The sequence below is a fragment of the Marmota marmota genome, unplaced genomic scaffold (assembly GCF_001458135.2).
Source record: "Marmota marmota marmota unplaced genomic scaffold, marMar, whole genome shotgun sequence".
Lineage (NCBI taxonomy): Eukaryota > Metazoa > Chordata > Mammalia > Rodentia > Sciuridae > Marmota > Marmota marmota.
Window position 1 is genome coordinate 17,642,307 of NW_026000168.1, and position 5,376 is coordinate 17,647,682.

The following is a 5,376-nucleotide window of genomic DNA, read 5'->3' on the forward strand; positions in this document are numbered from 1 at the left end:
TTCAAAGCCAGCCTCAGCCAAAGGGAGGCCCTAAGCCACTCAGCGAGACCCTGTCTCTAAATAAAATGCAAAATAGGGCTGGGGACGGGGCTCAGGGGTCGAGGGCCCCCAAGTTCAGTCCCTAGTATGCCCCCCCAAGAAGAAGTACCATCCAAAAACCCCGTGTAGGTGCCATGGGGGGTGGGCCAGTAAACTAGGGAGCTGGACCAAGGGCCACTACTTTCCCTAACCAGGACAAGACCCTGTGGGGACACGGGAACTTTTTTTCTTTCTGGGGATCCACCCAGGGGCACTTCATCACTGAGCCTCCCGTCCCCAGCCCTTTTTATTTTTAATTTTGAGACAGGGTCTCGCTGAGTTGCTTCAGGCCTCGCTTTTGCTGAGGCTGGCCTTGCACCTGAGATCCTCCTGCCTCAGCCTCCCGATGCTCTCCCACTTTGACAGTGGGCAACTCTGGTCTCTGAACGGCTCTGGCAATTTCTAAACAGAATTTCTGTCCTTAAAAAAAATATATTCCCATTAGACTCTTGCCAGGACTAACAGCCACCACAGAAGATACCCCCGGGGGGTGTCCTCAAGGAGACCCGAGCTTTCCTGTCCCACAGGTTGGGCCAGAAGAGAGGCACCTGCCTGTCCTGCTCTTTGTGAGGCCCCATCTCGTGGCATGTGGATAACTGCGCTGAAACCCGGGCTCCCCGTTCTGACACGCGGCTTGGAGCTCTGTAGCTGTCCCCCTCAAGCCCCAATTTGCTCCCCTGTCACCCGAGTTCAGTAAAAACTGCCTTATGAAGCCGGGCGCAGGGCCCAAGCCGGTCGTCCTTTGGGAGGCTGAGGCAGGAGGATCTCAAGGTGGAGGCCAGCCTCAGCCACTGAGTGAATCCCTAAGCGACTTAGCAAAACTCTTGTCTCCAAATCAAAAGGGCTCAGTAAGTGGTTCAATGTCCCTGGTTCAACTCCCAGTCACTACCAGCAGCTCCTCGGGAGGCCCAGGCAGGAGGATCGTGAGTTCAAAGCCAGCCTCAGCCAAAGTGAGGCCCTAAGCAACTCAGGGAGACCCTTTCTCTAAATAAAATGCAAAATAGGGCTGGGGACAGGGCTCAGGGGTTCAGCACCCTTGGGTTCAATGCCCAGTACCTCCCAAAAAAGAGAGCAATCTCGGAGCACTGCACGGAGGAGGTGTCATCGGACAAACCAGAGGGAGAGCCGCTCTAAGCCTCGGTGGTCTCTTCTGCAAAATGGGCTTCCCAAGTGGGCACCCCCCAAACAAGTCTCCAAAAGGTTCGCCACCGGCCACCTCTGATTATGGCCGATAAAGCCGCCCGCCCCACCCACACACACCTACTTTATCCTGGACACGGTCCAGCCTCTTGGGAGAGGGCTCTTTCCCAATGCCCGTGGCTACTTATTAACTGGCAGAGAGGCCTCCCTCGGGGACGGGGAAGGGGCTGGACTTGGAGTCTGCTCCTGGCCTGGGGTTTGGGGACGGTGCTGCACCCTGAGGGTACCCGGGTCAGATGCACCAGATTCCACCTCTTCACAGCCGTTGGCGGACCTGGGAGAAGTCACTTCGCCTCTCTGGGCCTCAGTTTTCCCATCTGTAGAATGGCGCTACGGGGTGAGGCACCCGGGATGGGGGTCCATCAGTCAGCGTCGAACTGACTTAGCTGGAATGGCTGCCCAAAAAGGGAGGAGCCAGGAGCTACACCTGTCGTCCCAGCTCGTCGGGAGGCTGAGGCAGGAGGATCGCAAGGTGGAGGCCGGCCTCAGCCACTTAGCAAGGCCCTAAGCAACTCAGCGAGACCCTGTCTCTAAATAAAATATAAATAAATGACAGAAGGCACCCGGAGAGACACCTAAGAGGATCAGACAAGAAACCCGAGCTTCAGAATTTTGGGGAGTCTGTATTGTAAGATATATTTTTCACCAAATGCAAAATTAAGGGATTTTCAATTTTCCGAGGTTGAAAATCAGTTAATAAATCGGCCCAAAGAAGAAGAATCTATCCATTCAACGGCTTCTAGAGACACCAGTGTGATCCTGACCGAAAAGCCATCAAACAAATGCCATCCACGGAGTGTCACCAGGGCCTATAGATTAGCTATCAGAGCTGTGTCAACGCAAACGAGAGTCGCGGCCTGATAATCCACACAATGGCCCTTGCTCTTTCGAAATACCTGGGGGAACTGGGGTCAAGAGGGAGCTGCCTTCCGCCCCAGTGATTCAGCAAAAGCAAAACAAACCCAACAAAAGTAAAAAAAAACAAAATGCATGTGACTATTTTTATAGAACACAGGGACAGAGGGGACAAAAGGAATGTAGTTAATATTAAGTGTAAGGGAATCAAAGTGAGGGGGTGTCAGGTGTCCAATCTCTGGCAACGTCTCTGAAAGTGTGCAATTTTTTTTTTTCCAATAGAAAGTTTAAGTGGGGCCGAGCTTTGGTGGCCTGCACCTGTCATCCCAGCAGCTGGGGAGGCCGAGGCAGGAGGATCGCAGGTTGGAGGCCAGCCTCAGCCACTTAGTGAGGCCCTGAGCAACTCAAGATAAAAAAATGCAAAGGACTCGGGATGGGGCTCTGGGGTACAGTACTTCTGGGTTCAGTTCCAAAAAAAAAAAACAATAAAAATGTTTAAGTTTTTAAGAAGTTTAATGGGGAACAGGGGCCCATGGCTGTAATCCCAGCCATTAGAGGCTGAGGCAGGAGGATCAAAAGGTGGAGGCCAGACTCAGCAATTGAGTGAGACCCTGTCTCTGTGGTACAATGTCCTACTTAACATGTCCTGGCTTAGAGCTGCCACACCACCCCAACCAAAAAGTTTGACAGATCAGAGATAATTATTAATATTATTATTTGAGTACTAATTATTATCATTATTTTATTATTATTATCGTTATTATTATTTACTAATTATTTATTATTATTGTTATTTTATTATTATTATTTGCAGCACAAAGATTCAAACCCAGGACCTTATGCATGTGACGCACCCATCTCTAATCTCCACCCCAAACCCCTGACCAGACAGAATTGGGACCAGAGCCCGAGTCCCCAGCTCACCCTGTGCCTTGGACCTACTGGTTCCCCCTTTTTTGGGGGGTGGGTACTGGGGATTGAAGCCGAGGCGCTTAACCCCTGAGCCCCATCCCCAGCCCTTTTTCTATTTTATTTTGCTCAGTGGCTGAGGCTGGCCTCCAACTTGCAATCCTCCTGCCTCAGCCTCCCGACTCTCTGGGATTCCAGGCGTGGGTCACTGCGGACCAGCTGGTGGCCCCCACTTCCAGGACCAACTCAGCAAAGCTCTGTCCCCACCCCCCCCACTAGACGCAGGCAAGGCTGTCCCCGAGAGAGGCCAGCGCAGGCAGGCCGGGCAGGCACACAGGAGACGGGCCACCTCCAGGTGACGTGAACCAAGTCCCGGGTTCTCAGGAGTCTGTTTTCTCCTTGAGGCTGGGGAAGGCGCTGAGGTCCCCCCCAGATGGGGGTCATCCCTGCCCCAGGGGAGGCAGCAGCCCCACGGAGGGGGGGGGGATGTCAAGAGCTACTTACATTTCGGAGCCTCCTCAGAAGGGACTGTGATTCTGATTGTGCACCTACGGCAGAGAAGAGAAAGAGAGACCGTGAGCCCCCGGGACACCAAACCCCAAAGGGACGGGGACCAGGAAATCCACAGGTGTGGCTCAACAGGTGTGCGCGCAGGTGGGCGGGGGAGGGGGGCGCACCTGTCCTCCCAGCAGCTGGGGAGGCTGAGGCAGGAGGATCGCAAGGTGGAGGCCAGCCTCAGAAATTTAGCAAGGCCCTGAGCCGCTCCGCGAGACCCTGTCTCTAAATAAAATAGAAAAAGGGGCTGGGGACAGGCTCAGGGGTTAAGTGCCCCTGGGATCAGTCCTTGGACTCCACAAATTTTCCTGCTGATCTTCCAAGAACTGGGAACAGCCTCCAAATAGCTCCTCACCCCAGGCCCTTGGGCTGACATCCAATCCCGCTGTGGGGCCTCGACCCGACAGGCTGCCTGGGGACACTGGCTGTCTGCAAGGACCTGGCCGGCTCCGGGTTGGCCCCTGATTGACATCCGACTTGGCTGCTTGGAAAAGCCTCCCGCGGCTCTTGGATCGGGGACACTTGGGCTCCTAAGAGGCTTCCCACCCGCATCCTTTCCAAGGTGGCGTGAGCCCAGGGGACCGGGCTGTGCCAGCTCCAGCCTGGTGACCTTGGGCCAGCAACCTGCCCTCAGCTGGGGGCCTCGGGATTTTCAGTGACAAACTGGGGACCCCCGGTATATCTGGGTGCCTTTGTGCATTGATTTATTTTCCGTTTTGCGGTGGAGACTCGGCCTCCTGGGCTCCAGAGATCTTCCAGCCTCAACCCAAAAATCCCAACCCTAAGGAGCAGGTCAGGCCCTGAGATCCTGCATTTCCAAGCAGCCCCCCTGGCTGTGTCCCTGCCACTGTTCTGGGGACAACCCTGAAAAGTGAAGGAAATAGAATAACAGGCCCCGCAAGGTGGTGCCCACCTGTCATCCCAGAGACTGGGGAGGCTGAGGCAGGAGGATCGCAAGTTGGAGGCCAGCCTCAGCCACTTAGTGAGACCCTAAGCAACTCCGTGAGACCCTGTCTCTAAATAAAAAAGGGGGTTCTGGGGGCGCAGCCAAGTGGTGCAGAGCCCCCTGGGTTCAGCCCCCGGTGCCAAAAAAATTAATAATCATCAAATTAACTACTGGTGAGTCCCCAGATGGAGGTGAGAAGGGACATGGGTCCCACCTCTGCCCGGCGGGTGGCCATCCATCCTGGTTGGGAACTCGGTCACGGTCCAGGTAATAAATATAGTGGAAAGGGCCTTCCAGGTGACAGATTTGGGTCTTTCTAGAATAGTCTTTGTTCCTCTCTGCACAAGGCTCAATCTTTGATGTTCCAAGACAGAAATTGCCCTGTGCTGCTCGGACCTAGGGCAGAGGCCAGTCCCCGGGCTGCCCTGGAGCTGGGGTTCGGACGGCAGGAGGCCACCGTGGGGCCTCCACCTGCCTCCTGCACCCCTCTCACCGAAAGCAAATCCACAAGCACCGAGCAGCCCGACCAGAGACTCTAGGCTGAAGGGTTTAAGTTGCACAGCACAGACATTCCTCTCTCTCCCCACCATCTGCTGCCCCGAGTCATGACCTTGAACTCCCTGGGAGCAGGACATCCGTCTCCCACCTGCCTGAATCAGATGGGTGTCCCATGCCCAGCCTGGGGCACTTCACGACAGGGGACAGCACCAAAGGGGTACTGTGCCGCTCAGCACCACCCACAGTGTGCGTGCTGGAGGCAGGGTGGGGACAGGAGGGGATCCACGCAACACCTCCCACTGTGGCCTGAAGTCATTTTGCAAAGCAAAACCAAC

The 5,376-nt window shown here is 55.0% G+C and overlaps 1 protein-coding gene across 1 annotated transcript in view; it reads right to left on the reverse strand.

Moving 5' to 3' along the window:
- Positions 1–3,700, reverse strand: part of Slc6a6 (solute carrier family 6 member 6) — a 53,543-nt gene extending 49,843 nt beyond the window's left edge. The window contains exon 1 of the mRNA XM_015495100.2: positions 3,547–3,700. The gene's annotated coding sequence lies outside the window, so the exon portion shown is untranslated. The remainder of the gene's footprint in view (positions 1–3,546) is intronic.
- Positions 3,701–5,376: the final 1,676 nt, after the last annotated feature.